General features: G+C 40.0%; 1 long non-coding RNA gene across 1 annotated transcript; it reads left to right on the top strand.

Annotated features, from left to right (window-relative positions):
* The first annotated feature begins 10,539 nt into the window (after positions 1 to 10,539).
* LOC131647509 (uncharacterized) lies at positions 10,540 to 12,616 on the top strand. The gene is made up of 3 exons (XR_009297846.1): positions 10,540 to 10,973; positions 11,064 to 11,285; positions 12,118 to 12,616. It is a non-coding gene; the product is annotated as an uncharacterized LOC131647509 (long non-coding RNA).
* The last annotated feature ends 449 nt before the right edge of the window (positions 12,617 to 13,065 follow it).

Raw genomic sequence — 13,065 nt, 5'->3', positions numbered from 1 at the left:
TTTCTTTTCCTCTTGCTTTTAATTTTGGAATTCTTGAAAGGAGGCCTTGATTGTAGCTTGAAGGACTCTTCTTAACCATGTTCAAATGTTTTTGAATGAATGAATGTGTTTGAATTTCTTTACATTTGAAACATGACTTTCCCTTGTATGCTTCATATTCAAACTCCTAATGCATTAAGCATTCATACCTTTAATCTCAAAAAGCCTCAAGAGTGACTTTGATCAAGAGTCGACATTCTTTGGTTGATTTTGACTGAAAGTCAAAGTTTTGACATAGTTTCCTCCAATCTTGCCACAATTCCCCAATTACACTATATATGTCCAAATTCTTGCATGAACCCCAATGTAAATGACTTGTAGTTCCACCAATGAGCAATATCATTTGAATCACCACGAAAATAGGGAGATAAAACTCTTAATCATCGAATTTGTTGTATGTGGATGAAGAATAACTTTGAAGCTCGATGAAGAGGAAATCCACAATATCCATGAACCGAAACCCTGATTCCGTAATCCAGTGCACACAGAAGAACCAGTTGAAACAAGTTTATTTTAAGTAGAAGCCTCAAACCAATAAAACCCTAATTCACCAGGAGACTTCTGATCCCATGCTTTTATATGTTTTTATTTAATGAATGAATGCAAAGCCGTGCAAATGCCCTAATGGAGGTATACAGATGAAATGGGAAGCTTAAGCCAGATAAAAGTAATGGGTAGGACAAATTTGGGGTATGACAGCTGCCCCTATTTAATCGTCTTAAACTCGAAGGTGAGATTGACGCTAGTCTTTCGAACATTCGAGGTAGAAGAAGATTAAATATCAAAGTAGCAGAAATTTGTCCTAAAGAGAAGATGGTGTAAGTGTTATCCTTATTTTTTTATTTTGTTTTGATATCTGCTGGGGAAAGAGAATTTTGTTTTTCGGGTGGAAGAATTTACAGTGAGTAATGGTTGAATGGTGATAGCTTGTAACATGGTAACGGTGCCAATACAGGTTCTCAATGGAAATGGTTGTGTGGGAAAATGACTGAAAGGAATGGACCTCGTGGCGATCTACGACTCAACATCGAGAAGATCTCGGGGCGATCAACTCGTCAATAGAAGAAAAGGGAATAAGATCTCGTGGCGATCTATGACCCGACATCGAGAAGATCTCGTGGCGATCAACTCGTCAACAGAAGAAAAGGGAATAAGATCTCGTGGCGACCTATGACCCAACATCGAGAAGATCTCGTGGCGATCAACTCGTCAACAGAAGAAAAGGGAATAAGATCTCGTGGCGACCTATGACTCAACATCGAAAGAAGATCTCGTGCGATCTCCCACACTTTAGGAGGAAAAAGATCTCGTGGCGATCTATAACTCAACATCGAAAGAAGATCTCGTGCGATCTTCCACACTTTAGGAGGAATAAGATCTCGTGGCGATCTATGACTCAACATCGAAAGAAGATCTCGTGCGATCTCCCACACTTTAGGAGGAATAAGATCTCGTGGCGATCTATGACTCAACATCGAAAGAAGATCTCGTGCGATCTCCCGCACTTTAGGAGGAATAAGATCTCGTGGCGATCTATGACTCAACATCGAAAGAAGATCTCGTGCGATCTCCCACACTTTAGGAGGAATAAGATCTCGTGGCGATCTATGACTCAACATCGAAAGAAGATCTCGTGCGATCTCCCACACTTTAGGAGGAATAAGATCTCGTGGCGATCTATGACTCAACATCGACCCGACATCAGGGGGCAAAAGAGGAATCGGGTTTGACATGGTTTGCCAGGTTGAAGATTGGTTTCTTAAAAGGGGTTGCCAGGTTAGATTTGGGCTTTGAAAGGGTTTGCCAGGTCGGAAACTGGGCTTAAAATGTTTTCCCATACGGGGGAAGGGACCACGGAGACTAGTGACGACTAGACTCGATCAAAAAGACATAATAACGAAGGTGTTGGTGCTTGCGGAGCATAAGAATTACAATAATCCCTCAGGCCCAAAGGCGGGGTGTAACTCTTCAAGAGTGGCAATCGTTCGAATTGCCACACACCAAGTATGGTTACTCAAACGATTGAAAAATGAGATGGGTTGGATGCCCACCCTCATTCGCACTCTAATATGCGCGTAGCACACGGGAAATAACCACGACAAGACTAGTGACGACTAGACTTGACAAGAAGACGAAGATTTTGATGCTTGCGAAGCATAAGAATTACAATAATCCCTCAGGCCAAAGGCGGGGTGTAACTCCTCAAGAGTGGCAATCGTTCGAATTGCCACACACCAAGTATGGTTACTCAAACGATTGAAAAATGAGATGGGTTGAATGCCCACCCTCATTCGCACTCTAATATGCGCGTAGCACACGGGCAATAACCTTGGAGACAACGATTCTGACGGAGAAAGACACTGTGCCCGATTCACATTGTGGAGAGAATATGAGACTTCTTTTTGGGGGTCGAAGAAATCAAGTATTGGCACCGTGGCTTAAGGAGATTTGAAATGTAGTAGCAGATATCAATGGGAGTTTGTAAGGACAACCTTTTGTGTGGGGATGTATTATTATCTTGACTGGGTGCGGATTTGTATTATCTGGCTTATGCTTTGTTATGCATGTTTGAATTTTTCTATGGCGTAATGATCCGCTTTGATGGATATGCTACGCTTTTGAGGATGCAATGTTATATGCAGTGACCACTATATGCAGGATGCCAAATAAAGGCATTGATGAGGTAAACACCAGGGAGAATCCCCTTAGTGTTAAGGACCATGTGGAGGTGCCAATAGACATTGGACTTTGATTTGAAAGATGTACTTTTCTTTGACTTGAAGAATGATTTCTGACTTCTCACCATGTGCCACTACCTGAAGGATTTTCAGCTCGAGGAGATTCCCTCGATTCACCATGTTGGGAATGAGAAGTCCAGATAAGGAGCCTTGATTAGGGAAGTAGAACAACTCCTAGGAGAAATAAACTCCTATACTTGAGGAATGGAACGAACTCTCGGGAGAAATAAACTCCATGCTTGGGGAGAGACCAAGGCTCCAGGAGAAATAAACTCCTATGGTTGGGGGGACAAGATTTTGCCCCAAGCTTCATGACCCATGGAGGGATTTTCCCTAAAGGATTCTTGGAGAGATTTGTCGAATCTCGACGTAACTGCCCCAGATTGGTTGAAACCAAGAGAGGTTCCTCGACATGATTGCCCCAGATTGATCAAAGCTTGAAGAGATTTATCGACATGATTTCCCCATATATGCTGAATTTGAGAGGTCAAACCTCGACTCAATTGCCCCTGATTAGGTACATATTATCAGAATCCTCAAGCTTTCATTGTTTTGAAGTTAAACAAGCATGGAAACAACTTTACCACACTCAACGGAGTCTTCAAATTCTTTCCCTCAAAGTAATCAAAGAAAGCATTAACTGTGCATGCCCAACGGAGTTTTTAGAGAATCTGCCCATTGATGGTCAACATTTGGAATGATTGGCTTTTACTCCTCGGAGTTCTCAAGTCTTGTTGCGTTGACATGATCAAGTTACTCACTGATTCTCATCATGGTAACTTCCTTGATGTTAAGCACGTATTTTGTATGCAAAAGAATGTTAATTCTAAGAATGATAATTCTAATGCAAAGCCTATGTTAGTCTTGAGGTTGTAAAAACTTTTTGTGAAATGAGGTTGCGACCTCTTGTGACCGAATCACTAGTTGACACAACCTTGATTTTTGCATATGGAAGATAAAGCAAACGTACGATACCAACATGGATATGAGTCTCGCTTCATTGGGAGTCAATTAAACACTATCTCATCGGGGTGTGATTTCGAAATAAACCCTACTTCAATTAGGACTTTTAAGGGTTGTAACTTGGCCAGGTTCACGGTTTTCAGAAAACAAAGGATTTTAGGCTCAAAATTATTTGGTACCCACCCCCTTCGTGATGTTCTCCATTCCTAGGTTCAATTAACTCGACATGAGTGTTCATTCCTCACGAGGAATTTGGGATGGTTGAGGAATCAATGAGGTTTTTCGGACATGGCAGTCACTCACTTTCTTATTCTTTTGATTGATCATCACACGACTTTGTTCCTTTGATGAGGATTTTTATTTTGTAATTCTTGTTTTTCGCTTCTGCTTTCCCTAACTTTTGCCTGGACAAATTCTCTTGAATTTTATTTTGGAGTCCAGCGGGATGCCCTAACTTCTGCCTAAGTCGCTTATTTCAAGTTTTTGACTTAGCGGGCTCTTTTTTTTTTTGAACAAGTCGTGTGATGTTGCGTTGCTCTCGATTTGTTTGAAATATTGTGACTGCCTCATTCTCTGATTGATGAGGGATAACCATTGTGGCATCGTCCTCTTTTGACCTCTTGATGGAATAAGGATAATCATTGCGGTTTTGAAATTCCTCAACCTTTGGAGGATAACCCTTGTTGTATCCTTAGATTCATACCTTTTTGGTGAGTTCTAAACACTCGATCAAGTTAAATGAACACTACCCTGCCCCAAGGTTAAAATAAGGGTTTTTTTATGATTAGAAAAGAAACTCCTTCTTCAAGGCTCAAAGGGGTTAACGAGGGTCTATCTCCCTTATATCTCCGGTGTTTGGGGATTTGAAACAATGCCTGTACATCCTCAGTAGGGTTTTTATTCGAAAACACATGATTAGAGATTTTTCGTTTTTATCTTTCATCATTCTCCCTCAGCTTTTTGCATAAGCAAGCAATTAGTAAAGTTGGTATCGTAATGCCAAAACATTTTATGAGTGATAACGAATGGATTACTTCAAGACAAACATAGACAATGTATTATGATTTTCATTCAGAAATTAACAAGTTTTTACATGCTATTGATGCTTAAACACACAAATGAAAAATTACAATGAGAATGCAGTAAGAAACTAAATGGGTGTCGTTGTTGAGGAGACTTGACTCCGTCTGGACTTGTTGAGCTTGAATACTTTCTGCAGTTCCTTCCAAACACTTCAGATTACTTCAAAAGAGAACTCCAACAAAGTCACCCATGAGTTGTAAACTTTTGCCTTGCTTTAGGGATTCGAGCAATGCGAGTGATGCAATGCTCAAGATAAGAGTACGTCTTGCTTATCCCTCGTGTGGGAGCCCCAAACATAGTTGCTAGAATAGTAATCGCCATCATAAGTGGAAAGAATTTGGTACGGTCATCAAACTCAGGAGAGTTACTAACTGAAATTCCAACGAACAGGGAAGTGAATGGGCACAAGGCAATAGAATCACATCAATTTGTTTCTCATATTCTTCTTGTCTCTGTTAGCTAGCATGGCCACTGAGAAGGAGATCCTGAGAAAAGGCAACTGATATGTGAAGTAGAACCTTGAGAATGAGAAGCATCGTGAAGAACACTCTTGATTATCACATGGAAGAAGATTCTTACGGAGTCCCCCAAGAATTCGTAATGCTTTTAGGGATTCGAGCAATGCGAATGATGCAATGCTCAAGATAAGAGTGCGTCTTGCTTATCCCTCGTGCGGGAGCCCCAAGCATATTCATTGAAGAAGTATTTGCCATCAAACATGGAGGAACCTTGCGTAGTCACCAAACTTAGAGAAGCTACTTGTTGCAAGGAGAGCTCAAACACCAACTGAAACACCAACCTCCACGGATACAACTGAGCACAACATTCTTGATTTCTTTTTTTTTGGAAAAGATTATGACGAAGTTGCTCGAGAATTTGTGGTGCTTTCATTATTATCATACCAATGAGTTCAAACAAAGAAGTAGTCTTCAACAAAATAGGGAGTACTGAAATGAGAATACGGAAATGAAATGATGATTGCCATAGTTGAGGAGACTTGACTCCTTCTGGGCTTATTGCTCTTTTTTTGTGTGGAGATTTTCTGAAATCCGGGCGCTTACTCGGGCAAGAGAAATCCATTCACACACATGTTTCCTCCTTGAAGGGTTATATACCTCTCGTCAATCAATTGTTGTACTTTGGCTTTGAAAGCGTTGCAATCTTCAGTGGAGTGCCCTATTGATCCAGCGTGATACCCACATTGCACATTAGGGTCATATCCAGGTGGAAATGGACGTGGTGGAGGCTTCAGAGATTTGGGAACCACCAATGAGCTTTGAACTAGATACGGCAGAAGTTTACTGTATGTCATAGGAATTTGGTCCAGAGGAGCATTTCTTCGTCCCAAATTACTTCTAGGTGGATACTGATTCGGATGGCCTTGTTGATGTGGAACATATTGCTTTTGGGGCGAATACTGAACCAGGTGTGGTTGGATCACGTGGGGTTGTTGATGATTCAAATACTCAATCTGCTCAGGTGTTTTCCCCTTTTGACTTGGCTGTGAAACAAATGGAGACTGATGAGGTGGGAAACCTGGAACCCAAGATGGTGCATTATGCTTCTGATTTGAAGTAGGTCTGACATAGAAGTATGAACCAACCTTTTCTTCCACCGCAGTCGGAAACCCATTTCCTCGAACAAGCATACCCTCGGGGGTGAACAAAATCACTTTTGAATCAATGAGATCTTGAACTTGATGTTTCAGCGCCCTACAATGCTCAACATCATGACCAGGTGCCCCAGAATGGAACTCGCATCGAGCATTGGCATCAAAGTTGGGGGGAAGCTTTTCAGGCGTAGCCAATTCTCGTAGCTCAACCAACTGAAGCTCCAACAAACGGGGAAGTAACTGAGCGTAAGGCATCGGGATAGGATCGAGAATTCTCTGAGGTATCTTAGGCTTTTTCCCACACATTTGGCCTCCTTGAAGAACAGATTGGCATGGAGGTAATGGCACATGGAGTTGAGGAGGAACTTCCTGGGGTGTTCCATGAGTGGGGAGGGATCCTACTGAAGAGAAGGGATCAACAACTTCTGTTGCCGCAGTAGGAACAACATCCCCTTCCTTCCTTAATACCGTCTTCAGAACTTCCATGACCAAGCTCAATTGAGTCTTCAACTGACTATTCTCCTCTTTTAGTGCATCCTGATTACAGATCAAGTCTCGCATCTCCAACATAAGATGACCCATTTGTTCCTTCATCTCATCCATTTCCTCACGGAGTTGTTCCATAGTTGATCTTGGAGTTGTGGCGGTGAGAAGTCAAATCTGTTGTTGATCTGGAAATCTGGAGAGAAAGGGTCCCATAAATATCTGAGAGAACCATGAAATGCATGATAGTATGAATGCATGTTTTGTTTATGGAGAATCCTAAAGTCTTTTCACACACTTTCATTCTTCCTTTTTTTTTTTGAATAGAATATCTTTTCTTTCTTTTTTGCTTTTCTATTTCCTTTTCTTTTACATATATTTTCTTTTCTTTTCTTTTCTCTTTTTTTTTTTGGAAATAGACTTTAGGATCTTTCATAAATGGAGTGGACAAAGCAATGATGTTATGCAATGCAAAAGCATGGGATCCTCGGTCCATATAATCTTAGTAACCACTGTACAAACTTCTGAATAATTGATGTAGGTCAGATGTCATGAGATCAAAGGTCCGACACCTTTTTGAATACCAGGAGAACCAATAGTCACCAACAGAACAGAATAGTCACCAACGGTACCTGTCATGTATATCCCTCCCCACTCACGGGTGTATCTAGGTCAGGGTAGGTCAAAAAAGCCAACAGAGGATTGAAAGTAGGCGTAATCATACGATATTGCCTCTTTCAACCAAGCTCTGCCCGTGGATACATGATCGGATCAATCAGACATACGTCTTCTGTCCGTCATGGCCACTCTATTCCTAGTTCCTAAGGTATCACTCATGGCCTGGGTATTGGGCCTTTTACCTCATAGAACAATCCCACCCAACCTGCAAAACAGAACAGAAGACCCCAAGGAACACAGAATATAATCCATATGCATGATGTGCAAACAGAAATAAACATGATATGCAGGCAGAAAAGTAAACATGCAAACATATATACAAGGTATAGACATAAAAACAAATAAACACCCAGTAAATAAACAAACAAACGCAGGCTAGGATCGACTCACTAAGGATGGACCAGCAACAGGTCTAGCAACATCCCCAGCAGAGTCGCCAGCTGTCGCACGCTCGCGAAAAATGAACAGAGTCGCCACCAATATATTTATCCCATAAGGGAAAGGAATATCAGAAAACCTAACAAAGGAAGGAACAGGGTCTTGCGACCAGAGAATCAAGGTACGGGAGTCGGTTACGCAAGGGGAAGGTGCTAGCACCCCTCACGCCCATCGTACTCGATGGTATCCACCTATGTTTGTTTCTATCTAAAGGGTGTGTACTATGTCTATGTCTAAATGCGAAATGAATGCAAAATGTAGGGAAAAGAAAGAATTGTACTCGCACGGGCCCTACCCCGCTGCCTACGTATCCTTTTCAGGAATCAGAGTTACCGTAGCTCGGCTAAAGACTTTCTGTTTGTTTTTGTGTTTTTTTAATTGGGCGGAGTCAACGCTCGCGTTCTTGCACAAGGGGACAGCCTAGGATGCAATGGAACGGAGATAACGATGCCCTTAAGAAGAAGAAAGAGATTGGTTTGTGTCTTTTAGAGTAGATGAGTGATGAACAGTACCCAATACCGGGCCACTCACCACTTTCTCTACTTTGCTTTAGTCTGAATCATTGTTAGGTGTTTTATGTGTTTTTGGTTGTGTTTTTTTTTAAGGGAATTTACTTCACGATTCGAATCACATAAAATGTATAATGATCGAGAAGCAGATTAGGGAATGAATCCCACTCACTTCCATCCCATTATGTAATGTTTGAGAAACAGATTAGAGAATGAATCTCACTCATTTCTCTCCCATTAATTAATGTTTGAGAAACAGATTAGGGAATGAATCCCACTCGTTCCTCTCCCATTAAGTAGTGACCGAGAAACGGATTAGGGAATGGATCCCACTCGTTTCTATGCCACTAAGTGATTGAGAAATAGATTAGGGAATGAATCCCACTCATTTCTCTATCACTTGCTTAATGTGATTCGTATCTTCCTTTTATTAATGTTTTAAAGTTGAAAAGAAAAAAGAATGCAAAAGGGAACTAGATCTACCATTCTAATCTATGTTATTCTACTCTACTAGTGGCCCTAAGGTTGAGGATAGCTATCCTATCTCAATTCCCCTTAACAAAGAAGGAAGAGTCTAAGGGAACATGGCCAGCAATAGTAAGGAATAAGCAACATTAAAGCAAGGAATGAGAAGCTAAGCATGGAAATGAGAGAGAAAAGCTCCAAGTCAGTAGCAAAGCATGGGATTGAATGTCCCACATCAAATACAAAAGCATCACGGTACCCTACAAAAACATCCCCAAGAAGTCGTCAAAGCATCGCATGCATCGTTACTTACCAATTAGCGGGCGAACATCAATTAATCAAAACAAAAGCAAGTGAACACAATGAGCTAGGCCTCAAGTCAGTAGCAAACTCAATCATCTAGTTCTAATATCCTATATTAATCTATATTAGTCAATTAGCATGAGGCAATACGAAACTCTAACCAAAACTAGACAACACTAGGTTAATACTAGCTAAACGGTTTCAAATTGTGAATGAAGTTAGAAACATGTAATCAAATGGTACAAGTCAGTAGCAAATAGCCTCTACTAGATGCCTAAACACTCACAAAATCATGCCAAGGAGTTTCACACAAAATTACGGGTCATTTGTACAAGTTACGGTGCAATCGTCAATAAAAAACAAGTTATTTACATGTGAGAAAGAAAAATCAAGTAAAATAAGAAAACATGCATTAAAATCTTGAATTCCAGGTCTTAGGACCTCTAGACATCCCTAATCACATGTACAAAAAGGAACCAACGTTGTTTCATGAATGCATTTTAATTTGAGAGCACAAACGTCACAATTGTCTATTAGAAACGCATGTTAATCGAGTCAAACAACACTAACCAAATACCAATCAAAACAAAGAATTATGAGTTCATTTTTTATACACATCATCGTGGATTAGTCTACAGTAACCACACAAAAATTGGCGATTAAATTCTGATCCTAAGGTGTCAAACGAACTTACTTTGCAAAACATAGCAAAACCGAAAGAAACATGAACATACCAACGTAAATGATTTATTGAAGATGGCAAAACAATTGCAAAAATATACAAAAAACATCACAATTATGTACACACATAAAACTATCTAAAACATATTTTTATTGGTTTTTTATTTCAATTAAAACCGGTTTATGAATCAAAAGTTAGATGTAAAACAAGATTTAAGTAAAAATCTAAATCTGCCTAGCAAAGGGGGTGAGAAAGCAAAAAGAAAATAAACTGGAACTACGTGCCACACGTTTTGGGCCTCAGAATCGGGGGTGTGAAAGGCAACAAATTTGTGTGTATGGCCTAAAGGACTTTTATTGTTCAGAACAGCCAAAAAATGGCGTCATGGGCCAAGGGGAGGTGGATCTAGCAATTTCGTTTAGCCCAAGATTATGGTCCAAGTCCTTTTTCAGAATTTTGTTAATCAATAATTAATTCAGGTTAATTCAATTAGCAGCATCATTATATTCCAATTAACACAAAACTATGTACTAGCCAAATATTTTAATTAATACATTAATTGAAAAAAAATAAAAGGGGATTAGGGTTGTTACTCTGTGACGTTTCAGATTACGTCTTCTTCCTCTCACCGCGAGAACGGCGCCGGAACACTCCCTCACCGATTCTCTCCGATCAAGTCTCTCCTCTCTCCTCTCCGATCAACTCTCCGGCAGCCGTGAATCAATGAAAATAGAACAACCTCATCTCTTCTCTCGTCCTCACTCCCGAGCGACAATGGGCGATATGAGCCTCTCTTCCTCGGCATGAACGGCGATGACGGCGACGGTGGAGTCTCATTCTCCGTTTTGCTCTATATCTCAACCTCTCATCCTTCGTCTCTCCCTCTGCCCCAATCTCTCGTTCGTCTCCAATTCAATCCCTCAATTTCTTGAACGAAATCGAAGCCGTTGGGAAATCCGGAGGAAATCCTCAGAACTCAGGTATGTGCGCTTTCGCTGTTGCTGAAGCTTCGATTATAGGTTGAGTATTGTTGCGTTCAGTTACGGATTATGGTGATGTTGAATGTTCAGGTCAAAGAACGTTGGTTGAAGATAACGCATGGAATTTGAAGCTTATTGATCAATGAAGATGACGATTGATGTTGAATGGTGAACGCTACGATTCGGTTATCGTGAAGATTTTCTGGAATTGCTATGATTATGGAGATGATGATGATGGTGGAGGGTGAAGGTTCAGGGAATTGAAGAGTGTTGAAGAAAGAACTGATGGGTTCTGTTATGGTTCAGTTACAGGTTCGTTATCTCTCTCTCTCTCTCTCAATTTCCTTCTTCTTTTTTGTTGATTCTGTTTCTTTTCTGTTAATGAGTTTGAAGAGTGGTGAAGTGGAGAGAGGTTGAAGAAGGTGTGATGATGAAGTGCTTCTGGTTTTTGTGGTGATTGAAGGTATATTGAAGAGTTCTTGGAGAAGGTTCAAGAGTGTTATAGTTTTTGTGAGATTGAGAGAGAAATCGATGGTGAAGATGAGTGAAGTTGCAAAAAGTGAGAAGATTCGGAGGGTTGATGAAAAATGATGGAGGGAGAAGATTGGAGGTTAGTTAGGTTCTGTTAGGACAGTTAGAGGTTATAGGTAGTTAGAATTTGTGATTTCTGAATTCGGTTAGGAGTTGGAGAAAGTTAGTTATAGGTTGTTACTTTCTGTTATGAAACTGAGGGTTGAGATTCTGTTTGGGCAGTTTGATGTATGAAGGTATATAGAAATTGATTGGTTTTGGGAATGTGTAACTGTTAGGATGATTTTATGCAGGTAGCGATGGCTGCCAGTTCGGGTCAAAATTGTGTCACGGTCTGTGGCTCTTTGCAGCCGAAGCTCATGGTCTTTATGGGACTGCACTGTATGCATTTTCTTCTTTGTGAATTCATGGCTGCTGTGTTGTAGGGATGAATGGAAACATGTACACTGGTTTAAATTGAACTGCATGTTTTGAATTGATAGCATGTGGCATGTGTGATGTACTTGTTTAAATTCTGGTTTCCCCTTGAACTGAGCTTAATTTGTGAGATTCATATAAACCTTCTTTTATGCTTGCTAGATAATGTCATGGCTGAATATTCTTAATCATGTAGATTGGTGCACCATTGAAGTAAGATGGAGAGACGATGACCAACCGTGTTGCTCGATCATGAAGGACCTTTATTGATGTTGAAGATGCAATGCATTGGAGATGAAGGAAGAAGTACGTCTTGGGACAACCGAAGTTAGGTCCATAGTCGGGGTCCTTAGCCGACTATGCAAAAATGTATTTTTTCCTTGTAATACTTTCTTGACTTTATTTTGTAATGGATTCTTGTGGTCATGGTAATGAAATGGTTCTTTAATAGAATTTGGATTTTTGGACATGATTGAAAGTGTAATGTGAAAGAACTTTGTAAAAGGGCATTGAATGGTGTATTCTTTTTTGTATGATTTTTTGTGAATAAGAATTGTTTGAATGGTTCACGGATGCTTATCGAAATAAATTTGTAATAATTTTTGTATGGAGTGTAATGGAAGTGCAATGTAATTGGCTTTGTAATGAAGTTTTCCTCCTTTGTGATGATTCTCTTACAATTTCAAACTTTGAAATTTCTTTTCCTCTTGCTTTTAATTTTGGAATTCTTGAAAGGAGGCCTTGATTGTAGCTTGAAGGACTCTTCTTAACCATGTTCAAATGTTTTTGAATGAATGAATGTGTTTGAATTTCTTTACATTTGAAACATGACTTTCCCTTGTATGCTTCATATTCAAACTCCTAATGCATTAAGCATTCATACCTTTAATCTCAAAAAGCCTCAAGAGTGACTTTGATCAAGAGTCGACATTCTTTGGTTGATTTTGACTGAAAGTCAAAGTTTTGACATAGTTTCCTCCAATCTTGCCACAATTCCCCAATTACACTATATATGTCCAAATTCTTGCATGAACCCCAATGTAAATGACTTGTAGTTCCACCAATGAGCAATATCATTTGAATCACCACGAAAATAGGGAGATAAAACTCTTAATCATCGAATTTGTTGTATGTGGATGAAGAA

Source organism: Vicia villosa, linkage group LG2 (assembly GCF_029867415.1).
Source record: "Vicia villosa cultivar HV-30 ecotype Madison, WI linkage group LG2, Vvil1.0, whole genome shotgun sequence".
NCBI lineage: Eukaryota > Viridiplantae > Streptophyta > Magnoliopsida > Fabales > Fabaceae > Vicia > Vicia villosa.
Note: the sequence above shows the minus strand (reverse complement) of the source record. Positions and strands in the feature narration are given on the sequence as shown.